Source organism: Siphateles boraxobius, unplaced genomic scaffold, assembly GCF_051911475.1.
Source record: "Siphateles boraxobius isolate OS27281-9 unplaced genomic scaffold, OSU_SipBor_1 1, whole genome shotgun sequence".
NCBI lineage: Eukaryota > Metazoa > Chordata > Actinopteri > Cypriniformes > Leuciscidae > Siphateles > Siphateles boraxobius.
In genome coordinates this window covers 31,476,954-31,504,693 of record NW_027508699.1, presented here as the reverse complement: position 1 = coordinate 31,504,693, position 27,740 = coordinate 31,476,954, and the positions used below count along the sequence as shown (strand labels likewise).

General features: G+C 42.4%; 2 long non-coding RNA genes across 4 annotated transcripts in view; one reads left to right on the top strand and one right to left on the bottom strand.

Annotated features, from left to right (window-relative positions):
- LOC143741130 (uncharacterized) overlaps positions 1–27,740 on the bottom strand; it is a 52,849-nt gene that overhangs the window by 18,408 nt on the left and 6,701 nt on the right. The window lies entirely within an intron of this gene.
- On the top strand, positions 557–5,050 carry LOC143741108 (uncharacterized). 3 transcript variants are annotated; one of them, XR_013204942.1, is made up of 5 exons: positions 557–579; positions 2,670–2,780; positions 3,648–3,855; positions 3,966–4,014; positions 4,204–5,050. It is a non-coding gene; the product is annotated as an uncharacterized LOC143741108 (long non-coding RNA). The 3 variants fall into 3 exon arrangements; XR_013204941.1 differs by lacking the exon at positions 557–579 and adding an exon at positions 2,495–2,591; XR_013204943.1 differs by lacking the exons at positions 557–579; positions 3,966–4,014 and adding an exon at positions 2,495–2,591.

The following is a 27,740-nucleotide window of genomic DNA, read 5'->3' as shown; positions in this document are numbered from 1 at the left end:
CCTGTTTGATGACCGTAACTGCACCACGAACACGAGGACCCACCACAAAAATGTGCCTCTGATGGCAAAACCATAAAGTATCACACGAGCCACCCTCTGCCCATATAGCATGCAGTTCAGTCCTGATTGGTCCAGAGAGTATGACCCACACCTGCTGCAGTCAATCAACCCGCTACATTTAGATTTTTTTATGTAAAGGGAAAAAACACAATTAGTCATAAACATTAGCTATGGATTTAAAAGTTTTTTTTTTTTTTTTTTGTCCCACCGATATTCAGTTAGGACACCAGGTGAGAAAGTAAAATCATGTTGTCATGATCGTGCCATATAGTCCTTGTGTTTTTATTAGTCTTGAGGCAGGATTACGACAGACCCATGTTTTATGTGCAAACACATGGCCTTTTGTTGGGCCATGTGCTTGTGTTGTCTCGTCATCTAGCCCCGCCCTCCTTGTTATCCTTGTTTAGGCATTATTGCTTCCCCATTATCACCTGTTTCCTTCATTAGTTTCTCTCTATTTAATCCCCTCGTGTTTGCTGTCCTGTGTCGGTCCATTGTCAAACTTTGTCAAGTGCATTTGTGAATATCCTGTCAAGAGTTGGTGTCTTGTTGAGCTATTTCTTGTATCAGTTGTGTGTTTTCTTCTAGTTATTTGTCTAAGTCATAGTCTAGTTAGTCACCATTGTCCTGTCTTGTTTTGCCCCCTCGTGGGCTTTGTTTTACCTCTTATTTGTATATAATAAACCGTGTGCTGTGACTACTGGCTGTGATTGGGTTCATTCCCTTCATCACCCTACCAACATCATAACACATGTTTTTGTAATAAACATTTCTGACAAATTTCTTTTGAGGGAACTGAATATGCAATTTTGCTTTTAATATTGATAATAATTGTTGGTTTGAAATTACATTACCCATATACCAAACCCATATACCTAGCTAGCTTGCTAGCAAATTGTCAACAGGCTGCCAAGAATGTTGTATGTTGTAACCAAGAATGTTAAGGTTAGTTTAAGATTTGATTACAGCAGGGTTCTCTACTCTTGCCCTCGAGATCCACGTTCAACCTTAATCAAACACACCTGAACACGCTAATCAAGATCCTCCGGAATACTAGAAAGATACAGGAAGGTGAGACTGACCAGAGTTTGAGCTAAACTGCAGGAAAGTGGATATCAAGGGCCACAGTCGAGAACCCATGGATTACACTACCAACATCAAAGAAACATAAATGACACAATACATTACCGGTTTCTTCCTTGTCATCCTCAATTAGTCGCTGAGGTGCAGTTCTCTTGCGCACAGTTTTGCGCTCTCGCTCCGTCGCCATGCTGCTGTCTTCTGATTGTGAACTATCGGATTCACTAACTCTAATATGGCGACGCGTCAATGCAATATTGCATAAACTTCCGTCTCTGCACGTGAACTCTACTGATGGACACGATTCTTTGAGTGTATTGTCCCAATACGAAATGTAGTTGACCGTAGGCATCAATCCACTCAATTTTAAGCCTTCCAAAACTTTAATTATGTTTTTTGTTTTAACATTTTCTCCTTTAAATTGAATCAGTGTCATCCTGTCAGTTGATCCATCCAAATTGAACCAGGACAATAGTAAAACTACTTGATTAAAATAGTTACAAGAATGTACATTTTTACAAATTATTACCTAATTATGCTATATTTACTTTTTAGGTGTTTTGGTGCAATTTTATAACTCAGTAAAACAGATTTTTTTCTATTTTATAAATAAAAATAAATAAAAAGGACATAAACATTAACATTGAATTTGCGTTTAGGCTATTAGTTTCTTTTTTCTTTTTATCTTTTTTTAATATTTCCTGAAAACTGTGGGTGGAATAGATGTAGAAAATAATAGGCTCTATGCACGATCGCTTCCGCGTTTTGTCTCAGCCCGCCCAGTTACATCCGGTGCTGCGTCAGAAGCCGGGTTTGCCTTAGGTGGAGATAATGGCAAATTACACTCGCTGTTTACAAAAACTTCCTGCGGTTGACGTGAATGATGTTAACAACACTGTGAGGCAGTTAGCTGTCACACATAAGAGTAAGAAAGAGAAGGGCTTTAAATTATATATTTCGACCTACATCGACAACTTTGAGGGTGAGTATTCTCTCATATCGTGCGAAATCCGACTAGCGAATCAGTTTCTAAAATCGTTGTCTCCGTTTCTGAGAAAATGAATTTTATTAAAGTTGTGCCGCTATACACTTCGCGCTATGCGGAAGTAAAGACGCTGGCTGAGATCCTACCGGAAATACGTCAGCAGCGTTCGTGCATAGAGCGCATTCAGGCAGTACGTTACTTCCGAAGTTCAGGGGTCAAGTCAAATGCGCTATCACTAACGCCATCATCACACTCTTTGGTTTAGAGTTGTTAGTAGATGGCAACTATTGCCTGTAGTTATGGGACTTTCGAAGAAAATCCTCTCTCTTTGTAATCGCAGAAAAGGGACTAAAAAAATAATCGATTTTTTACAAAAACATAATCTAATGAAGTCAAGAATGAAGTGTAACATCTGTAAGAAATCGATGAAACTACAAAAGACACATACACGCGATGGATATCAATGGTAAAAAAAAAAGGAATGGAAATTATTTAAAATAATTTTAAAAATTCCTACACTAATGTTGAATGTTTGTGATTTTAGGGTATGTCGCATAAGATCACATACTAGAAAATTAACAAAGAGCTGCAGAGCTGGATCGATATTCGAAAACAGCAGGACCAGCTTACAAAGTTGGATGACTTTTGTTTACCGGTATGTATTACAGTATAGCACCTCTCTCCCTTTTTTCGTATCACATATTTTAGTAATCTGTTTGAAATTTGAAATTTGACGTTGTGTTACCATGGAAATGGTACTTTAAATTCTAAAATTTAGGGTTTTTTAATCAAAAACTTTTCTAATCTTAACAAAACACAAAAGTCTCGAGGTTCCATATTTGGCAACTATATTGTGATAGAAGTGATATTTAGAACATAATTTATTAATTTGTTACTTATTTAGATGTATGGCTTTGATTTTATAGTAATTTTATAGTAAAACAATGCATACTTTATAGTAAAATATGTATTCTATATAAAATAAAAATGTCTACAGTATATTTGATTAACTGTACATTAAAACTTGCATATCTTTTGTCATACTTTAATAAAAAAAAATCAATAATCTGCTGGGTATCTTCTTTAAAACAAGACCAAACATACGTCTATAGGTCTCTAAAGCATTTTTGCATTCTCATTACAACCATTTAAGTTTGGATTGTGCATTTTCACATCTATTCTAAAAAAAAAGGGGGTGACAGTTAAAGGATTAAATATTCACACAATATTACCTATTTATCAAAATATTATGATTATTCATGAATGATAATTCATGTATTGTTACAACATTATTGTTGTAATATGACCTTATTCACATAATATTGACATTATCCTCAAAATAAAAGTCATCATATTGCTACAACTTTATTCTCATAATCAAATACTAAAAGACCTTGTCATATTGGCAGACTGAATAATTTAACTTTGGGCGAATATGTTTTTGCAAAGATAAAGCAAACATCATTGTGATACTGTAATGACCAATGTGAATCTTTTTACACATTTTCTCTCTGGTTAACAGATATAGTCAAGGACTGAGATTACGACAAGTGGATATGATCCAGGACGGGATAGCTGGAAGCTCAGCAACACTGAGCAAAATGACAAAGAAGCTAAGAATGGTCTGTAGAAAAGCCTTGAGAAAGTACAAAAGAAAGAAAGGACAGGTTGTGGGGGGAAGGACAGAGTTTGTCGTCATAGATGAAAGCAATTTCCGTCACAAAAGAAAGGTAGAATATCTACATGTATTTCTAAGGCTATAATATATAATGGATCTTGTGCAACTTAACTTTCAAATCAAATCTAATCAAATCACAAAAATAAATTGCCTTTTGAAAAGGTAAAACAAAGCAAGGAGCATCATGATTGGAGCAACATGCCCTTGATCAGTGAGTTTTGCTTGAGCAAAAGTTATATTAGTTAGAAAAATTGTTTGAATAGAATGATTTAAAGACAAAACAAAGTTGTAAAAAGTATGGACACTGATGACAAACTAAATATGCAAGATAACACAAAGACAAAAGTGTAAGAGAAAGCAAGAAACTTATTGAATGTTTTTATTTTATTTTATTTTTTAGTATGGACGAGGAAGAGCTGGTGGAACATGGAGAAGAAAAAAGTGGGTCTTTGGTATCTTGGCCATTAAGGGTGTTAGAAGACGACCAATTTTGAGGCTAATTGAACGGCGCTCAAGAGATCACCTGATTCCAGTTATAACAAGACATGTTCGCCAGGGATCAACCATTTTGAGTGACGAATGGAGACCCTACAGGAGAGCTTTGACCACACTTGGCTACACTCACTACACTGTGAATCATAGCAGGTGGTTTATAGACCCAATTCATGGAGGCCACACCCAGAATATAGAAAGAGCATGGTCAACATATAAAAGCCAGATTTGAAGGTTGAGAGCCAATAGGACAGAAAAGCTGTTAAAGGAACACTTGACCTGCATTGAGTGGACATACTGGCTTGGACACAACCACAGGGATGGTCCTCTAGGATGTTTGCTAAACGATATTAGAAGACAATACAGAGTTTAATATTTTGGAGTATACAGTACTAAAAAATAAATTGCTTGTACCTGTGTGTGGGTGAGCATATGTGTGGTTGGTGTGTATGTGCATGTCTTTGTAGGTGAAATTACTGTGGCTCAGTTCTCTCAACTGTTTCATAACTGTGCCAAATTTTAGGTTTAATTCAGATATCATATTTTACACAGTACTTTATTCTTGCATGCCCAGTTGTGCATTTTTGCATTATGTAGGATTTTTATTTATGATTTTGTGGAAATGTTTCAGTGCTTATAATAAAAAAAAACTCTTGAGTAGTTAGTGAGGAGTTAACATGTTTTTCACTTTAGAATAATGGGCCACATCACTAGTAGTTCCTGCGGGATGACAAGGGAACGCTTGAGTAGTTAGTGAGGAGTTAACATGTTTTTCACTTTAGAATAAGAGACCACATCTGCGGGATGACAAGGTAACGCTTGAGTAGTTAGTGAGGAGTTAACATGTTTTTCACTTTAGAATAATGGACCACATCACTAGTAGTTCCTGCGGGATGACAAGGTAACGCTTGAGTAGTTAGTGAGGAGTTAACATGTTTTTCACAAATAATACAAGTTATTTAATTTTATATTTGACACATACTGTACAGGTTCTGTGAGGCACTAATATTCTAACAAACACTGTAATCTGGAAGATGTGGTTTTGCGCTTATTTCAACATAAATGCAGACAATTTCTTCATTAAAGATGCAAATTGTTTTTGACAAGAGAACATAAATGTTTATATTCATATCCTAAAGAGAAGTCCTCCTCAGGCAGCTACTGTAACATAAAGGTAGGTCTTTGGAGTCTGAGATATATTGAACTGACACTCAATAGAGCTCATAATAGTGAACTAATCCAATCATGAGAGTGTCAGCATCACTTCCTAATTATTTAAGATTTTAAAAAAAACATCATTATTAGTATTATTCTATGTTTAAGTTTGAAATAAACAGAGAACATACGTCCATCCTTTGGCAAGAGTAGTAGTCACAATCTCAACCTGTAGCTAATGTATTTGGGGGGATGTAATATTCATAAACTGGTTTCCACAAAGAACCCATTTGAGGCACACGCCTCTGAAATGTTATGACCATGTTAGACATGTTACTTTTGTGATAAGTAATTCATTGGTTATTATTTCTTAGTTCACAAGCAGTTCTCAATGAGGATATAATTCTTTAGTAATAATCAAATACCTACCAAGGAACTACCTTTGTACTAAATTACCTATTACTTACTGCTTAGTTAATATTGCTTCCATATTAGTTAATAGTATTAAGTTCGGTGTTAATGCAGTACTACCTATTACTTCCTGCATAGCTACTAGTTAACTACGGACCATTATTCTAAAGTGTCACCCATAATTCTTATCTTTTATCCACCTGTTTCCGGGGGGCGCTACTGTAAAAAATAAAGTGGGTGCAACTTCCGGTCAGGCGGCGGAAGTAGCACACCAATGGTATTTTGTGTGCTATTTAGCGAAGAGGCTAGGTGTTTTCTTTTTTTTTCGGATAATTTTTTTACTATTTAAACTAAGTCGCAAACCTTTATGAGAGATGTCGTTACGGAGCTCATGGACAACATGTGCTAATTCAGTGGCCAATTTTATTGTAGCCTACAATGATCCCATTATATAAACATCTCCATTTTCTCGCAGACGTGTTCATGTAACATGTAACGTTAAGGGTGGCGCTGCCAGTAAAACATCTAATAGCTGTCACAAAGAACCGGCAAAAGTAATGATTATGAATATTTAAAATATAGCAATGATATATTTTAATTAGGCTACTTATTAATAAACAAGTGTTTTCTGTGTCGATGCTGACTCGCGATCTTCACAGTTCGGTTCACAGTGAGTTTCGGTTCATTTATGAGACGAGCTGCAGTTCAGGCGCCGGCGCCCCGTGTGGTGATATTATTGTCTGCTATATTTACTTATTATTTATTAAATCCAGGTAATTTGTTGATGAAACATTGATTAAAATGAAGATACAAATAATACAAAACAAAATTAACTTTAAAGAAAGGCTTGGTGCTTTCTGTTTGAGGTCTGTAAAAGTTTTACAGCAGTCTTTTAGTAGGCTAACGCTTTCAGGGAACTGTCACGTCCGTAGCATTGTTTTTTCCTCATAAATGCGAACACGAAAAATAAAATAAAATGAATATTTTATTTTCTGTGGAGAGCCAACCCTTCTTCATCCAGTGGGTAGTAGGTTTGCGCAGTGTAACTTAATCCACACATTTCACAGAATTACAAAAAAAAAAAAAATTGCCACCTTAAAATTTAAGATTTGTTTGTGTCACGTCCGTAACGCATGTGTATTTCCCTCATATTAAATATAAAATGCATGTGTTATATTTTTCTAATGTCTGGACTCCTTTATTAATGGAGTATGATATATAAACAGAAGTTTTAATATATTAAATGCATTTTTTGTGGTATTGTATTGTATAATGTTAACTTCAAATAATAGGCTACTAATAGTAATTTAAAGATATGCTATAGCCTATTGGATCTGGACGGGAAGGATAACTCTGGGAGTTGAAATTCTGCCTTCCCACACTGCGACACAGGTTCGTGGATCGATTTCGGCTTTATATCGCGTATGTTACAGCATATTTAACATGATTCTTTTTTATTATTATTATTTAGGAACAAACAAAGGTCTCTGTTTAAGAAACGCCGGCTCGCAGCGGCAGGTTCCAGAGCACCGCAGCGCATCTTTTAGCCTAACCGAACGTCCAGTTTAACTGCCACTAGAAGTTGATCTTCTAGTAATAAAGAATTCATCGTGGAAAAACACGCTGTATTTTTATTGCATTTTTAATTTATAAAAAGTTAAATAATAATACATTTTAATATAAATATTAGTTTAGCCTATAACGTTAGTCGATCGTTAATTCTCCCGACGATCGACCAAGAAAATGTAATCGAATGCCCATCCCTAGTAGCCTAAGTTACTGCTATTTCACTCTTTTTTAATTTCGTTGAGGTTATGTTCCCACATCGTTAGCAAGTTTGGATCGCTAACGTTACATCTTGAATGACTATCAACTGTTGAATGAATGAACGAGTGTCACGTCTCGCTTGTTTACTTCGAACCGGAAGACGCGACCACTTTTGACGCAAGGCCTCATGGGACGTAGGAAACTTGAGGATACTATTTGATAGTGTCATCGCATTATTCAACACATTCTTCTTAATTTTTATTTTTTATTAAATGCTTGAGAAAAAAAAACCATTAACAACAATTATCCTCATTGTCATAACATAATAGGCTACAACAATCGGCTACTCCGGTCACATTCTTCATTGAAATGTGTGTAATCCTCTGCAGGGGCGTCATGCAAGCCAAAATTCTGGGGGGGGGCACAATCTGAGACGTTGCAGTTGTTTTCTGACGGGTGATATGGATCATGTTAGGAGGGGTCAGCGGGTTTCTTTTATTATAAAATAATTATTATTATTTAATAAAAAAATATATATATATATTTATATATATATATCTTTTTTTTTATTAAATCGTTTAAAAAAAAGTCTTTATATTAACGTTGTTTTAAGCGTTCCAAAACACGAAAGTTGCGCAATGCCTTGCCGCGCCCACTTCCGGCATCAGACTGTTAGGCTCGCGCTGTCGTCCTCACACTGCTATGACGTATGGTTCTGCGGTTCTGCAGTTAAAGCTGCAGTAGGGAGTTTTGAGAAAATGTTGACTAAAGGCTGATTTATACTTCTGCGTCGGACATACGCCGGAGCCTCTACGCCGTAGACTACACATTGGTTTTAATTTATACTTCTGCGTCGTTGTCCACGTTGACGCACGCAGAGGGAGCATGTGAAACCCGAGGGAGCGGTTTGAGCAGACCAATCACAGCGCTTGCGTCCGCGTAGAATTGACGCGTTGTTACATTTTTGGAGAGGTGCACGTCAGGGTACGCCGAAGGGTACGCGCGCTACGCACAGCCTACGGCATAGCTACGGCGTAAGTTCGACGCAGAAGTATAAATTGGGCTTTAGCCTGAAAATTTGAAGAAGCACAACTTACAGGTCCAACCCCCTTGCTCTATGCTGCACTACAGCCCTCCCTCCACAGCTCCTCCCTCCACAGCTCCTCCCTCCACAGCTCCTCCCCCACAGCGGAGCCTGCCGTGAACGCGCAGGCTACTAAGCAGGACCACCGATGACGGCGGATTATAAACAGTTATGGAACATTCAATAATAGGGACGAAACATCAACAATATGCTTTACATTGACTATGGCCTGCCCATACTTTGACTACAAACTTGGTCCTCAAATCATTATGTATTTTGCAATACATGTAACTTTATAAGGTTGCACTCTTTCTATAAGTTATGAATAGCTACTAAGATAACGTTAAAGGATTTGTTCACTTTAAAAAAAAAACTTTTGCTGATAATTTACTCACCCCCGTGTAATAAGAAATTAAGTTTTTTGATGAAAACATTCCAGGCTTTTTCTCCATATAATGGACTTCAATAGGACACAAGCGTTTCAAGGACCAAATAACAGTTTCAGTGCAGCTTCAAAGGGCTTTAAACGATACCAGACGATGAATAAGGGTCTTATCTAGCGAAAAGATCGGTCATTTAAAAAAAAAATAAAAAACTTTAAGTTTTATAAGCACAAATGCTCCCCTTGCTCTGTTCTGTGATCCACGTTCGTTATCCTGTTCGAACTCGTTCATCCAAATTAACGAATCTTATTTCGAGTCATTTCGTTCGTTGAATGAACGAAATGACTCCGAAAAAGACTCGTTCAAAATGAACAAATCTTTTTTCGAGTCATTTCGTTCGTTGAATGAACGAAATGACTCGAAAAAAGATTTGTTCATTTGGATGAACGAGTTCGAACAGCAGAGTCACGAACGACGGTACGCGCTCGCGCTGTGCAAGAGAGGGGTGATCAGCGCGTACACGAGCGTGATTGACACTGCTAAGACATTCCTCCTGGCTCTGATTGGTTGTTTCTGACCGGGAGCGGTGTATTTCTGCAAATGGCAATAGGACCACAGGGAGGAGCCAGAGGAGCTTGATTTTTTTCACAGATTATCTGTCTCATATTCTACTTTCAGGACATAATGACAGTTTTAACAAATATTTGTTTACAAAAGCTACCTACTGGAGCTTTAAGCAACAAATGTTCATTCACACATGTTCATAAAAATGCGTAGTATAATACTAATAGATAGCTCCTTAATTATTTTAGAGAGCTGGAGGCTTTCAGGACGGATGTATTTACGAGCGCAGAAGATCAGTGGCGTCATGCTCATGCAAAGCACGTACCCCCTCATATTTTTCCTCCCTGATAATTTTTTATTAAAAGAATAATAATAATTATTTTATAATAAAAGAAACCCGCTGACCCATCCTAACATGATCCATATCACCCGTCAGAAAACAACTGCAACGTCTCAGATTGTGCCCCCCCCCCCAGAATTTTGGCTTGCATGACGCCCCTGCAGAGGATTACACACATTTCAATGAAGAATGTGACCAGAATTTGGGCATACCTAGACCTACTGATTCTTTTACTGTCTATGTGATACATCAAAGTCATGTGAATATTTAAATTTCGCAACACAGCTACAGCAGGCCGAGTATCCTTATAAGCACCGTCTTAAATGAGTTAAAAAGTCTTTAATGAACTTTAGTTAGGAAAACATCAACTGTCAGGTCTTAAAGTAACAGGAGCCTAAGAGATTCATAATCAGAGATTCATTATCAGAGACAAAATCAGTCGCTTTTCTTGACGAAATCACTTTTGTAGCTTCAATAATGATTAATCTATATATTTTGGCAGAGCAAGTAAAAATCAGCATCTTTATGTTGTTTATTAATTTGGAAGATTCATGTGAAATTATTACAATATAAAAAATAATGTAAACTGTAATGTGCAGTTAATTGCAATTAATTACAGAAAAATGTGTGATTAATTATTATTATTTATTTTTAATCAATTGACAGCACCCAAGTACATCAACTACATGGGAAAAACTAGACCTGTTTATTATAGAGAGATGAATTGACTAAAAAGAAAGATGCTATTAGAGACACAACATGTGAATATGAATTAGCCATACATAATGAACTAATACAATTATGTGTTACTAGTTAAAATACTTTTAGATACTTGCATTTATTTTAAGTAAATGAAGAAAAACACAATACACAAAATAAAGGTCACCACACAAAATATGAACAAAAATAATGACAAAACAGCAATGAACTTTGTGAGTGAAACAAAAGTGCTGATTTTTCACTACCATCACCTTATTCATTTATTACACTTAGAAGTCATCCTGGGATTATCAGTATACAATATGTTTTACGGCTGTTTGATACAAAAGTATTTAACTTGTTCTTTCTTTAAACAAAAGTAATTATTGGCAAAATCTCTCTGGTCTATTTTTTTCAGTTGTTTTTCTTTTGTTTAAGCTCTGTATGTAGCCTAATCCTGACCTGGACCCAGTCTTCTACTGGAGAAGAGCATATTGTGTGGTTCTCCAAAGTTATCTATCTGTAAATATGCAAATATGTACATGAATTGTTTTAATATTGTATTTTAAAACATGAATTTCAATAGAAGTTGAATAGATAATGTTATCAGATTATAGTTGAAATATTAAAACAAGAAAAAAAAAGAATAGCAAAAAAAAAAAAAAAAGTATGGTAGCCATGTAAATAGGATTATTGATTTTAGTCCTGAACTTACAGTACTGGCAGGGCAAAGCAGGGTTTCTTGAACGCTGTAGTCCACAATTTTATGAAGCGCTGGTTTGTTTTTCATTACTGTTAAGGATCAGCTTTTGGCTGTAAATATATGAAAAATCCAACTCAAGACTTATTAGTTAGAAAGCAATATTTCACAAAAAAAATAAAAAACAACAACATTATTTTGGATGTCAATAAAAACGATACTCGGTTACTAACGTAACCTCGGTTCTCTCTAGAGAGGGAACGAGTATTGCGTAAGTTTAGCTTACGCTACGGGAAAGATTCATCTTCTCGAGATACTGAAGCCAAAAAATTATCCTTAATTTTGTATAACTTGTCAACGCAGTGCAGCAGCTAGCAGACCTAGAGCAGGCCACCTCGCGTGCTCATTGGCTGCCCTGCGGGCAACTGCTGCAGCTTACCAGTGCGCCCGGCGTGACGTCACGCCCAATGAAGGGCGCCCGCGCCTTTATAGCGTCACAGCCCACCAGATAGGCGTGGCTTAGCGTATAAAAAAGGGGCTGTAGGCTGAATTCTCTGGTTTTTTGACGACTGAAGCGAAGTCGCTCGTGGCGTGAGCACGGCCGGTTACGCAATACTCGTTCCCTCTCTAGAGAGAACCGAGGTTACGTTAGTAACCGAGTATCGTTCTCTTACGAGAGGTTCTCTCGTATTGCGTAAGTTTAGCTTACGCTACGGGAACACTTTGTCAACGGCGTGCGCGCCAAGCATCCACATGAGACCCCGAGCTTAAGGGGAACCCCATAAGTGGAAAAAATAAGGTGGCCAGCCACGCGGGCCATCACTTGTACATAAGCACACATAGGGAATACAGAGCAGCACGCCGGTCTGTATAGTCATATGGCACATACCCTACTTAGTGCAGCTCAACCAGGAGAGCTGAGTCATGAACGTGATCTGAGCAGGAGATCTGGGCAGAATACACCTCTTTTCAGACTGACAACAGTTTAGCCTGCAAGGCAGGAACTTCTAGGTTATAAATCCTGACAAAGGTAGACGGGGAGCTCCAGCCCGCCGCTACACATATGTCATGGATAGAAATTCCACTGGACCATGCCCACGACGAGGCCATGCCTCTCGTGGAATGAGCCCTGATGCCCAGAGGGCATTGCAGGCCTTTTGACGCGTAAGCTGCCGCTATAGCGTCCACTATCCATCTGGACAGGCTCTGTTTCGAGGAGGCAAGCCCCTTGGCGCGCCCACCAAACGAAGCGAAAAGCTGTTCCGAACGCCTGAAGGAGGCGGAGCGCGTAATGTAAAACCTCAGCGCTCTGACAGGGCAGAGGAGATTCACATCACTTTCGCTGTCAGATGCTGGGAGAGCTGACAGCGAAATAACTTGCGCTCTGAATGGAGTGCCCATCACTTTAGGGACATAACCATGTCTAGGTCTGAGGATGACTTTAGAGTCATTTGGTCCGAACTCAAGACACGACGCGCTGACAGACAGCGCGTGCAGATCCCCTACACGTTTTACTGACGACAGTGCAGTCAGAAAAACGGCTTTTAGTGATAGATATTTCAACTCCACGGAGTCTAGTGGTTCAAATGGAAAAGCTTTCAGGGCCTCGAGGACCAGTGAAAGATCCCACATGGGAACCGACGGGGGGCGCGGCGGATTCATCCTTCTAGCTCCTCTAAGGAAGCGGATGACCAACTCATGTCTTCCCAGTGACTGGCCGTGCGTCGATACCGCGAATGCTGCTACGGCCGCCACGTAAACTTTGAGCGTGGATGGGGATCTTCCCTTATCCAACAGCTCTTGTAAGAAAGTGAGCAGATGCGCCACCCCGCATGTCCGCGGGTCCAGACCTCTGTCGGTGCACCATCCAGAGAACACCGACCATTTAGACGCGTAGAGCCTTCTCGTGGAAGGGGCTCTAGACTGCGTGATCGTGTTCATCACTCCTTCTGGCAGGGCAACGAGTACCCGTTGATCAACCATGCATGCAGAGACCAGCGCTCTGGATGGGGATGCCAGATCGTGCCGCGAGCTTGAGAGAGGAGATCTGCCCTCACCGGAATCGGCCACGGAGCTGTAAGTGACAGCCGTGCCAGTTCCGGGAACCAAGTCTGATTCTCCCAACGCGGGGCTATGAGGAGCACCGAGTGGCGCGTTTCCCTGATCCTCTTGATCACCTGTGGCAACAGAGAGACCGGAGGGAAAGCATATAGCGGGAGGCTGGGCCAAACCTGGGCCAGCGCGTCCTCGTCCTTCGAGAAGAACATCGGGCATTGAGCGCTGTCTTTTGACGCAAACAGGTCGACTTCCGCTCTGCCGAATAGGCGCCACAGTTTCTGGACCGTTTGGGGGTGCAGGGACCATTCCCCTGGGGGAACATTGTCCCCGGACAGTCTGTCTGGGCCGTCGTTCAAATGGCCAGGCACATGCGCCGCCCTCAGCGAGCGCAGGTTCGTCTGTGACCAAATAAGGAGGCGTTCCGTCAGATTGCAGAGATTTCTGGATCTGACACCGCCCTGACGGTTTACATAGGATACCACAGATGTGTTGTCCGAGCGGACAAGAACATGCTGGTCCTGTATAAACGGGAGGAAGCACTTCAGCGCGTTCTCGACCGCTATCATTTCCAGACAGTTTATGTGAAAACCCTTCTCCTGGTCTGACCACTGGCCAAAGGCCGGTCTGCCCTCGAACAGCGTGCCCCAACCCGAGTTGGACGCGTCTGTCGAGATGACCTTCCGATAAGAGATGGTTCCCATCATTACTCCATGCTGGTACCAATCGGCCACTAACCAGGGCTGCAGAGCTGTTATGCAGGTCTGAGTCACTCTGATTTTCTGGCCGCCAGACACCCAGGCTCGGCGAGGCGCGCGAGCGTTCAACCAGCGTTGGAGCGGGCGCATGCGCAGTAGGCCCAGCTGGAGCACCGCTGCAGCTGATGCCATACAGCCCAACATCCTTTGAAATGTTTTCAAAGGGAGAAAGCTGCCCTTCTGGAAAGATGCGGCTAGGTGGCGAACACGGCGCGCACGCTGTGTCGATAAACGAGCCGTCATGGTCACCGAGTCCAGTTCTATTCCTAAAAAGGAAATTGACTGGCTGGGCAGTAATGAGCTCTTGGTCCAGTTGACCGTGAGACCCAAGCTTTCCAGATGACTGAGAAGCACTGTTCTGTGAGATAGTAGTTCTGTCTCTGACTGTGCCAATATCAGCCAATCGTCCAGATAGTTCATTATGCGCAGCCCCTGACTTCTCAGGGGGGCGAGCGCCGCGTCCATGCACTTTGTAAATGTACGGGGTGCTAGGGACAGGCCGAACGGCAGGACGGTGTATTGATATGCCTGACCGTCGAAGGCGAATCTCAAAAATTGCCTGTGACGGGGTACTATCTGAATCTGAAAATAGGCATCCTTCAGATCTAGAGAAATAAACCAGTCCCTCGGGCGAACGTGCGCGAGGATTTTTCTGGTCGTAAGCATTTTGAACGGTCTTTTTACAAGCACTTTGTTCAAATATCTCAGATCTAGGATAGGTCTGAAGGCTCCGTCCTTCTTGGGTACGAGAAAATATCGGCTGTAAAAGCCTGACTCGCTCAGAGAAGGCGGCACCTTTTCTATAGCCCCCTTGCACAGCAGCTTTGCTATTTCTGCGTGAAGTAGGTGTGCTACTTCCGCATTCACTATCGCCGCGGTCCGGGCTTGAAAGCGCGGAGGACGGCGAACGAATTGAAGTGCATAGCCCTGCTTTATTGTGCTCAACACCCATTCTGAAATCCCTGGGATAGTTTCCCACGCAGCTATGTGAGCCGCCAGGGGGCGAATGGCCTCCGGGTTCAGACCGCCGCCATTTGCGGGCTTGTGAAACTGAACCGGAGCCGAGAGTGCGGCGCGCGCGCTCTCGGTTCTGGGCAATGGCCGCTCGCTGACAGCCGAGACCGGCTGACTTATGTGAGATGTCCCGATCATAAGGGATGGGGAACATACTTTTGCCACACTTTGACGCGCGAGCAGCGCTCTGGGCGGGAGAGCTCTCTGTAAGCGTGAGCGCGCGCACGCGGGCACGAGACTTAAAACTGTATCTGACGCCCCGATCATAGTAGATGGGGAGCGTTTTATTAACGCCCTGTGTTTCGTGATAACACTTAAACGCACAGGCGGGACCCGGGGGAAGGTTTGTGTTAGCAAGCGTGAGCGCTCTCTGGTGGGCACGAGACTTACGTTCATAAGCTTCTTTGATCGTGTAACAGAGCGGGCAGATAGTGGGCACAGACCTGTGGACACATTTCTTACATTCAACACTCGAGCGGCTTTTCTGCTGTAGGGTCTGGACCAATCAGACACACACTAATTATTCATATTCACTATATTTAATGAATATAAAGGTCTATGAAACTCTCCCCCAAAACTAACCTCACAAATGAAGTTACTTTGTCAGCCGGGTGTCCGGTTACAGAACACTTTAAGACTGATAACAGACTTTACGACCTCAAAGGAATGTGGCCACATGCGCCACATGCTTAAGAGAGAGAGACCATCTTTAATTAAATAAACTTTGCGGTGTTACTCTGATCTATGAAGGAACATGCCTCACAGAAACTGTGATGATTTACTGTCTTGTGTACTATTAGGTATAACAACATGGTATGTTTGATTGGGGTGTATGTGGTTGAATGACCACCCAACGGTCAATATAACCTCACCTGTATCATGCTTCCTAGCAAATTAATCCTCATTTAATGACACACACTTTGATGTACATCACCTTCTCTTAGAATGCAATGTGAATTTGTTATGTCTATTTGAGCTTGAATGAACAGTCTAAGCATGCTGGGGACAAAGACCATAAATCATCTAAGAGCCGCTTCCCCTCTCGGACATGTCACCTTACTCGTAGGTCCATTCAAACCTTAGGGGTTGGTTCTTTCTCCAGGGTATATCAGAGGCAGGCAACAGTGACAGCCCTCTCTTAGTTTTTTCATCCAGCCGCAACACTGTTCTGGTGAGACTGGGGAGCCCCCTCCCCCTCCACGGGGGCCCCAAGGGCCCAGCAGGCCTCGATTCCAACCAGAGGTGGACTCAGGCAGGAGAGAGAAGACTCTCTCACAAAGAACCAAGGACAATCTCAGGAGTTTGGGAACAAAGACTCCAACCAACAACGACTCCAATCACCCATCCTTTTGACTTCCTCACTTCCAATCATGCGTTCCTGGAGAAAGAGAACGCTCAACCAACTTCCACTTGACGCTGCCGGAACCATCAACGACTTCAATTTTCAACAACTTCAAGAATTGTTCCCATTACAAATGCAAGTATTCAATTCAATGAAATGTGAAAATGAAATTCTGATGGTTCTTCTCATAGACCCTCTTCCGGTTTCCAATTTCATCCTATCACTAACCTATTTATGTATTCATGTGTGTATGTTGTTTAGTTTATTTATATTCATATAAATATCTATATTTAGTTAATAAAACTTGTACATAATATGTATTTGGTTCTGTTTTGTTTGCAATACAAGTCACTTTACGATCACGGTTTTTGCTACTGGCTAAAAGTACTGTACAGGCGAAGAAATAATTATTCTTCGGTGGCCATGGAAGATACCCTTTATTAGAATAAATTAATAATCAAAATAGTTCGTTGGAAGAACTGATTAATTGATTGTAATATTAATTCAGCCACATCAAGTTAATCCAATTAACTGACCCAAATATTTATAATTAATAATAACAAGATATTATTGATTATTAATATTTCCAAAAAGCTGAGTTCCTTACACTGCGCTTTATGAGAGTGTGCTCTGTGAGTGACACGGGATTTTGAGTGCTTATGTGTAGGGGTGAACACTGGGGCGTGGGCACATTCACTACACTTAAAACACTGACGGCGTGAGCCGGACCAGACATTATACTCTTTTTGAGATTTCTCTGGGTCACCGTGAAAACGGCGTTTGTGTGCAGGCGAGAGGGTGAATAAACCGGCTCGTTGGCTGCTAGTTGAACCACTGCAGTAGCCTGTTCGAAGGGGACTGACAGGGAAATGAACTTTGACGGCGGTCCGGCCGCAGCGGGACACGCGCGTCTTTTCTCTCCCGCTGTTAGGAGGGCTTCGCGTGCTCAGACTTCAGCGTGAGCCTTTGCCGAGGCCCTCTGGGGGGCGGCGGTCTGCGACGGCTGTCTGAGCGCGATCTAGGGCGGCCGCCCTGACGTCGCTGCGAAGGCTGATGCTGAGGCTGTGCTGGACGCTGGGTGCTGGTTCGCACAGGAGGCTGGCTTTGTCTCTCGCGAGAGCGGCCTGTGGCGGAACTCGAGCGTCGCGGCAGGAAGAGTTTCATGGCCTGCGTGGTCTTTTGCACCATAGAGAAGCGGTCAACAATCCCGTTCACCGCTGGGCCGAAGAGACCAGTGGGGGAAAGCGGCGCATTCAGAAAGGTGGCTCGCTCAGTTTCCCTCATATCCGCGAGCGTTAACCAGAGGTGCCTCTCCGTCACGGTTAACGCGGCCATGGCTCGTCCGATGGCCTGGGCTGCAGCTTTGGTGGCGCGGAGAGAAAGATCCGTCGCGCTTCTCAAATCCGTAACCGCAGCTGGGTCCCGGCCCTTCTCATCCCATTCACGGAGGATGTCGGCTTGCAGGATCTGAAGCACAGCAATCGAGTGTAGAGCAGACGCGGCCTGGCCGGAGGCGGCATAAGCGCGGCCGACCAAGGCGGAAGTGGCTCTGCAGGCTTTAGACGGGAGGGCTGACCGTGACCGCCATCTCGCGGAGGGCGGGCAAAGGTGCGCTGCGACCGCCTCTTCCACAGGGGGAATCGCTGTGTACCCTTTCTCGGCGGCGCCGTCCGCTCGGGAGAGCAACGCGGAGGCCTGTGACTGAAGTCTAGCAGAAAAAGGTGAATTCCACGACTTCGTCAGCTCCGCATGAAGTTCCGGCATGAATGGAGCGGGCCTGGTTTCTGAAACTGCGCGGCGGCGACTTTGAAGGAAGCAGCCGTCGAGCCTGTTCGGCGCGGGTTCCTTCGGCAGCGACCACTCGAGCCCGAGACGGTCGACAGCTTGCGTCAGCAGGCGCATAAGTTCCGCGTCAGCTCCAGCGCGGGTACGGGCGGATTCCTGGATTGACGAGGAGGCGGAGTGAAGCGACCATTCCTCGCTGTCTGATGCCAGGATAGAGCAGCAGTCTTTTGTGGCGTGTCCCACGGACTCATCCTCCGAAGTGACGGCAGTGAGGCTCGCAAGCGGCAGCTGCGCGTCAGTGAGGAGAGGTGGGGAAGGCGAGAGCGAGGCTCGAGGGAGGTTCTCCGGCGAGCGCGTTGCTGTGGCCACAGGTTCCGGCTGTCTCAGGGAACGGCGCTTCTTTCTGCGCGGTCCCACAGGGGGCGGAGTGACTGCTGTGGTGTTGAACGCTTCGAGTCGAGCCCGCAGGGTCGACAGCGGAAGCTCCTCACAGAGCTCGCAGCCCCCGGACGCGAGGGCGAGCTCTGCGTGTTCCAGGCCCAGGCAGAGAGCGCAGATCAGGTGGCGGTCTCCGGCGCTGAGCGGGGCTTTACACGAGCCGCAGGAAGTGCGAGGCATCTTTAAAAAGACGCTCGCTGCTCTTTTAGAATGATTTGCAAAAAGGATACGTCGCCGGATAGCGTAGCTCGCACGGATGGCTGAAGGTGGCGAAGACGGCCGGCTTCCTCAGCGCTGTCCTAAGCTGGCTGTTCGCTGTTCGACGGCGGCGGTGGCTTCTCTCAAATCCAGCGATGCGAAGAGCTCGCTGAAGAGTCGAAAAATCAGAGAATTCAGCCTACAGACCCTATTTTATACGCTAAGCCACGCCTATCTGGTGGGCTGTGACGCTATAAAGGCGCGGGCGCCCTTCATTGGGCGTGACGTCACGCCGGGCGCACTGGTAGGCTGCAGCAGTTGCCCGCAGGGCAGCCAATGAGCACGCGAGATGGCCTGCTCTAGGTCTGCTAGCTGCTGCACTGCGTTGACAAGTTATACAAAATTAAGGATAATTTTTTGGCTTCAGTATCTCGAGAAGATGAATCTTTCCCGTAGCGTAAGCTAAACTTACGCAATACGAGAAAACCTCTCGTAAGAGAACCCCAAAACATATCATATCCAACTACCCCATATGAAATTAAAATACTGTATATACATTTTGTATCAACAGACCACCCAATTATTTGAATGTTGTCAAAGAAGACAGCTGTGCTCTCTGTTATTTTTGCCTCTGTTGTGATTTTTCTTATAACCACCTCTGGTATAGTGGTAGTCCAACGGTTCTCTGGATCTTTTGAGGTTTGAATACTGCAAGTGGAAAAATTACAATACACCTTGTATTTTACTAGATGTATTAGCAGTTAGCCAGAAGTCTGTATAACCAAGAATAACTAAGAGGAACAATATAGGATTTACCCAGAACTCCATATAATTAAGTATTTATGCAATTTTTAAAATGTCATATTGTGAAATTATGATACTGTGAACATATACAGATCTGATGGAACATAAGCCTGAACATAATGCAATACATTATTAATTGGTATGTTGTTGTCTGTCTAAATCACAGCACCTTCATAGAGTTTCATCCTCTATTATTGAAGCACATAAGTAATCTTACACAAGTAAATTATTATTTCATAGTCTGAAAACGTGTTTGCTCTTTTGTAAGCTATAATATCATCTCCACTAAAATTAAGCTATTACAAGTTACTCCAACAGTGTCAGTATTTCTGAAGTGTTCATTAACAATTTAAATTGTTAAAACTCACATGATGACATCAAAAGAACTCCTTCCACCCACATCGCTTATTGCTTTATTAGCCTTAGCTGTACTTGCGATTGGTTTTATTTTACTTCTGCTAGTCTCAGTTTTAGTTTATGTTGTAATGAATATTGTAATTGTAGTCAAGATCAACTTTGCTGTTGTTGTATGGCACATATAATGTTCTACGGAAGGTTCCTTTGTCCGTGCCTTCATAACACGTTTTGTCCATCTGTCACATGGATCTTGTAAACTCGCGCTCGATCGGCCCAAAGTCCGGCATCCGACCAGCATGGAAGGTTTCTGCAGGATACTGTCTTTTCTCACGGCAAAGTATTTTTTATTAAATGAAATACATTTTCTTATGTATTAACTTGTTATTTCATCTGACTCCATAAATGAAAAGGTTTTAATGCTATCTGTGCATCATTAAGTGTGAGTGAATGTTTTACTATTCTTTTTAAACTCTTGAATGAAAATAATGTCAAAGTCAATTAGAATAATCAAATGTAACAATTGATCATGTTCAGGTAAATGTATCATGCCAATTTCATAATCAGTTCAAATATAATAGCATACAATAATAATACAATAACATCAAATGCTCTGGAATAAAGAGAAAAGATGCAAACCCAACATTAAGAAATACATGAAGTTGAGAGTAACGGTGGCTCTCAACATTCACGGGCTGATCTGAGATACAGAAGGCCCTGATCCTTTTGCTGCATTCCATCATATACCAGAATCTCTTTCACATAGTAACATGTGCTAACAATGGTTATTCAGCATTTTCATGCATTCAGAGGTCACACCTTTTGTGTGCAGAGGACCATTTGCTTGAAAGTTACCCCCTTCTGTGTGCAAGATATTTCTAAACTCTTAAGAACGTTATTACCTTTTGGTTTAATTCTTTGGGAATGAGACATTTGTACCAGTCACACGGAGATATTTAAAATGATACCAAACATGTATAAAACTGTATGATAATTGTTCACATTAAAACCATATAGATTATTGTGTGAGTTTGGGTGATCTCACCACGAGGGAGAGAGAGTGGGGGTGGAGGGAAATAGATGTAGATTAGAATGATTCTGAGTAGAGACTTGCGTCTCGAATGGTGCACAAGTGTGAGTTCAAATGGTAATTTCCTTTGTTTTCTCAGAGAGTAGCCCTCTCTTACAGTTCTTACAGTTTTTCCAGTCTTACAATCTGAACAAATTGTTTTATTCTTTTTGGTGCGGAATCTGTAAAAAGTGGCAGAATAAAATTGCTCATTGCTAAATTATCAACCCATTTATTACAGAATCTCATCCACCGTATAGAGAAAAGAAAAGTAAATTTCATCTTCGTTCTGTTGCTCACTTCTAATAAGGGAACGTTGCTGGGCTGAAGGGGCTGTGTTGAGGGAGGCCTTTCAGAAGCGCATTGGCACATCTCATTCAATAACTGCTGCATGCACAACAAAAACCTTATGTTACATAGTAAAATTGTGTCACCTGAAAAAAAAATGTTTTTCAAACTAAGGGTCTGTTTACACTGGTTTGGTTCGATTCTGGTGCAATTGCTCTGTTAGTACGGTTTGAATAAGTGTAACGCTGAAAAGGTCTTGGTCCACTTCCAGGTGAACTCTGGTGTTTTTTGACCAAAATATGAATACAACATGGACCAAAGACATCAAAACGATCCAAAAAACAACGGCCTGCGTCCAGACGAGCGTGTCCTAGGGCGGCCGCTCTGTCGACGCTGCGGAGGCTGGGGCTGAGCTGGGCGCTGTCTAGCGTGTCATGCAGGCGGCTCACGTGGGCGCCTTGCAGAGGAGCTAGAGCGTCGAGCCAGGAAAAGGTTCATGGCCTGCGAGGTCTTCTGTACTTCGGAGAAGCGGTCGACGATCCTGTTCACCGCTGGGCCGAAGAGACCAGTAGGGGAGAGCGGCGCGTCGAGAAACGCGGAGCGCTCTGACTCCCTCATATCCGCAAGCGTCAACCAGAGGTGCCTCTCTGTGACGGTGAGCGAGGCCATGCATCTGCCCATTGCCTGAGCCGCGGATTTCATAGCACGAAGGGAGAGATCCATCGTGCTCCTCAAATCCGTGATGGCGGCTGGGTCCTTGCTTTTCTCATCCCATTTGCGGAGGAGATCAGCTTGGAGGATCTGTAGCACAGCCATCGAGTGCAGGGCGGAAGCAGCTTGTCCGACGGCAGCGAACGTGCGGCCGACAAGGGCTGAGGTGGTCCTGCAGGCTTTAGACGGGAGGGCAGACTTTGAGCGCCATCTCGCAGAGGGCGGGCAAAGGTGCGCTGCGAGCGCCTCTTCCACTGGGGGGATAGCTCTGTACCCCTTCTCAGCGGGGCTGTCCACTTGGGAGAGCGGCGAGTAGACATGTGAGTGGAGCCTCGCGGAGAATGGTGCGTTCCACGACTTAGAAAGCTCGGCATGAAGCTCTGGCAGAAATGGCGCAGATCTGGAAACGGGCGGGGGGCGGCTGTGAAGGAAACAGCCGTCGAGCCTATTGAGCGCGGGCTCCTTAGGCGGTGACCAATCCAGGCCAAGTTGGTCGATGGCCTTCGAAAGGAGGCGCATGAGCTCAGCGTCCACGCCAGCCAGAGTCCTGCTGGATTCCTGGATCGAGGAGGAGCCGGAGTGATGGGAACTCGACCACTCCTCGCTGTCCAATGCCAGGAAAGAACAGCTGTCACCTGGGTATGTCATCTCTCGATATGTCATCTCTCGATAGGCTGCTGCTGTTGCCACAGGTCAGCCAATAGGCACGCGAGCCGACCTTGCCTATGTCTGCATGCTGTCGCAATGCGTTTTACATTGATTCAAAATTAAGGATAATTTTTGGCTTCAATATCTCGTGGAAAAGAGGTTTTCCCCATAATGTAAGATATTACGCAGAACTCGTTCCCTCTCTAGAGAGAACCGAGGTTACGTTAGTAACCGAGTGCGTTTTTTTTTGCAATTAGTGCTCATTATTTGCTGATTTATCTCTTTTCATTATATTTTTATGGACTTCTAGTATAGATAACTTCATATTAAAAATATTTCCAGGGGCTTTACCACTGCACTTTATTTATTCGGGTTACATTATATTTCGATCGTCCATTTTGGACATTCTAAGTAACTTAGCAGATATGTGTCAATTAACTAACTCTCATTAATTTGCAACTACATGTCAACTACATGTCATAGAGTTAGGGTTAGAGTTAATAGAATAAGTTGACCTGTACTTGCAAAGTTACTTATAGTCAGTAGAATGTCTGCTGTGTTAGCAGATATTAAGCAGAGAGTCCACTAATACTCAAATAAGTAGTTCACATTTAGTTACAAAGTTCCTTACTGTATAGTTCCTTGAATGTCTAAAGTGGACTACAGTCAAATAGTCAAAATAGTAACCGTCTGTGTCTGTAGTGCAAGTCTAGTTCCTATTAGGGACTAGCATCTGTAATTTACTTAAATGCTTTAATGGGACACAGTCCTTCAGTTTGTATTCTGTAGTTCAATGCTTTCTCCAAATGTACTCTCATCCTAACTTGAGGCAACAACTCGGTGGAGGTCCATCTGTATATAAACAGAAAATCATTTTTACGGTTAATCCATATTTCATACTTCACGGGGATTGAATATTTCAGTACAAAGTTATCTTTTTTCATTCTCACGCAGGGCAACTTGTACACAAAACCACTCGGTTCTATGTGGCAGAGCTAAAGAGGTAAAGCTCCGAAACCACATTTTGACTAGCTTTAACTTTACTCTCACTTTACTTCACACCCTTGCACAAGCCAGAAAACTGTTTACAGAGAGAGAGAAAAAAAAACTTACCGGCAAACACACTGGACAATAAAATCACCCCGAAAACACAAACTGTGAAAATCAGCATCGCCATGTTCATGTCAACTGTTCGGACTGATCTGACCAACTTTGGTGACCATCTACTGGTAACATTAATAAAAGAGGAGGAAACCGCCTTCCTGCTAGACATACTGGTAACATGGGTGCCCATTGGAAGACATGACTAAGCTGTTAATTCATTTTCCCACAGTAAAAGCTATGATAATATTTCCAGTGGTCAGAGTGATCAAAGAAATCCCATCTGGACCTGAAATCATTATTCATATATACTTGAATTTATTTGTTGATGCTTCATTCATTTCATTGGTGTTTAATGTTTTTTTTCTCTGTCAGTCAATTAATGGACACTTTTCTTTGGGTTTGGCTTTAATATGCAGTCACATTTGCTCAGCGAAATCCAGTTATTTCAATATCGGGGAGTTTTGCATGAAGGCGAAAATGTCGCACACACAGATTTCGCTCATGTTCAAATTGGTCACACAAATTTGCTGCGCTGACCAACAGAAAGCTGCTTCTGTGACTTCTGCATGACAATAGACAATGGAACTTTTTCTGCTAAATTTCTCTAGTTACCGCACCTATTGACTAATCTCTCTATACTAAATAATAATGAATAAAGATACAAAAAGGTGTTTTTGCAGCAATGCCATAGAAGATCCATTTGGGTTTCCCAAACAACCTTTCAGTGAACATTATTAAAATGACAATTTTTGTCTTGTGTTCACATTTGTTGTTCGGTTCTCTTGGTCGGGACCAAAAAATAATACATTTAGTTCGCTTAGCGTTCACACTGTCATTTTTATTTTGCATCTTATATTATATTTATATTATTAACATCTTAAACTATGCTGTGCGCTAAACTAAATGTGCTTGTTGTATGTGCGTACATATGATGGTATTTTGACCAGCTATGAACTCCAGAAAAGTTTATAAAATGTGTAAATGAGTCAAAATAGTGGCAGGAATCACACCGTCACAGAAACAAAGATCTGCTGCAAGGAGACGGCGTTCCCTTTTGAGAGGTCTCTCGCATTGCGTAAGTTAGCTTACACTATGGGAAAACTCCTTTTCTCGAGAATATTGAAGCCAATTTTTTAAAACACAGTGTAGCTGCACAGCAGACATATAGCTGAGAGTCAGAGCCCGCCAGTATGGGCGTGGCTTATATAAGCCCCCATTTTCGCCATAGAATTCAGATTAAATCTCCTTCAGCAAGTTTCCACTTTGCTGACTTCCGGATGAGAAGCCTTCACCGCCGTCCGCCACCGCCGAAAAGCCTTCAGCGGAACAAGCCAACTACTAAGCAGTACTTAGGACGCTGGCTTCCTGGTTTTCACTGGACACCGCCTTCAGCCCGCTGTTCTGCTCTGCCATCTGGCACGCATATATCCTTTTAAGGCGAGACACTACATGTGAATAGGGTAAAAATTTAACTTACAGATATCACCATGAAACTTTACCAGTTGATTACTCGCATGAATAGGAGAAAAAATGTATTGCAAGTTTTATGTAATGTTATGCTTGAATATGCTAATCAGGCTATATCTAACTAAATATGCGCTACTTTGCATATATTTTGAAGTGAAGTTTTTTGAAGATGAAAAAAACAAGGTTCAAAATTATTTTTGCATTTTTTTGATATATTCAATGAAAAGACATTACCAGAGGGGATTATGAATATCTCCTTTTGTTACACTGTAAATCAGAAAATACTGCCAATAGCCTTAAATAATTGATTTCCGCCCTATTTTAAGTTTAAAATGTCACATAAATCAGGCCAAGAATGATATATCAACAAATCCCTCAGGACAAACCTTCACAATATAGTTAGGAATAGGACTATAATGTTTGGTCTATGTAGGTGCTACAGAAGTGGAAAATCGTCACTAGGAGTGTGAGAAAAATCTCATTTTGAGAAAATGGCCATTGAAGATTTTTATGGCAAAATTCCACTAATTTCTATTGAAAGCCATGAATTACAGAAAAAAATATGCTTTAGGTCCAAGTAAAATGTATTACACTGTTTAACATCCAAAACTCATCATTGCTTCATCCATCACTGATCATAACATCCAAAACAACACATCAACAGTCCATTACACAGGTGAATATGTTTCTTCCTGAGGGACTCACAACCACTTTAGGATCCCACAATTACAGATTTGTTTAGTATTATATAGTAATTATATTATACAAAACTTATATGTGTTGTGTAATGTAATTGTTTTGTATATATAGTGTGTAAAGTATAGTATACACTCACCTGAAGGATTATTAGGAACACCATACTAATATTGTGTTTGACCCCCTTTCGCCTTCAGAACTGCCTTAATTCTACGAGGCATTGATTCAACAAGGTGCTGAAAACATTCTTTAGAAATGTTGGCCCATATTGATAGGATAGCATCTTGCAGTTGGAGATTTATGGGATGCACATCCAGGGCACGAAGCTCCCGTTCCACCACATCCCAAAGATGCTCTATTGGGTTGAGATCTGGTGACTGTGGGGGCCATTTTAGTACAGTGAACTCATTGTCATGTTCAAGAAACCAATTTGAAATGATTCGAGCTTTGTGACATGATGCATTATCCTGCTGGAAGTAGCCATCAGAGGATGGGTACATGGTGGCCATAAAGGGATGGACATGGTCAGAAACAATGCTCAGGTAGGCCGTGGCATTTAAACGATGCCCAATTGGCACTAAGGGGCCTAAAGTGTGCCAAGAAAACACCCCCCACACCATTACACCACCACCACCAGCCTGCACATGGATCCATGTTCTCATTCTGTTTACGCCAAATTCTGACTCTACCATCTGAATGTCTCAACAGAAATCGAGACTCATCAGACCAGGCAACATTATTCCTGTCTTCAACTGTCCAATTTTGGTGAGCTCTTGCAAATTGTAGCCTCTTTTTCTATTTGTAGTGGAGAAGAGTGGTACCCGGTGGGGTTTTCTTCTGTTGTAGCCCATCCGCCTCAAGGTTGTGTGTGTTGTGGCTTCACAAATGCTTTGCTGCATACCTCGGTTGTAACGAGTGGTTATTTCAGTCAAAGTTGCTCTTCTATCAGCTTGAATCAGTCTGCCCATTCTCCCCTGACCGCTAGCATCAACAAGGCATACTGGATGTTTTTTCCTTTTCACACTATTCTTTGTAAACCCTAGAAATGGTTGTGCGTGAAAATCCCAGTAACTGAGAAGATTGTGAAATACTCAGACCGGCCCGTCTGGCACCAACAACCATGCCACGCTCAAAATTGCTTAAATCACCTTTCTTTCCCATTCTGACATTCAGTTTGGAGTTCAGGAGATTGTCTTGACCAGGACCGCACCCCTAAATGCATTGAAGCAACTGCCATGTGATTGGTTGTAGTAAAATAAAGACCTAAATGTGTAATTTTGGACCTTTTTTCAGCACAAGTCTGAAAGAAGACATGTTATTGAAGACAAAATCTCAAAATTGACCAGTGAAAAAAAAACGATGTTTTTGCCTGCCGTGTCTCACCTTAAGCTAAACTTAATGTGTTCGCCGCTGCAAAGTACTATCTAAAAGGGCAATTTTCTAGGCGTTGTTTCAAATGCCTCGAGGCCCTCTCTTCGGCGTGGATCATCACATCTTGTGCGCTTCCTGTCTGGGCCGTGACCACGCTGAAGCTGCACTCTCTAAGGGGTGGCTGCCCGGAGTGCGATGAGATGGCGCTCGCCACAGTGCTGACTCGACTGGCCAGCTTCG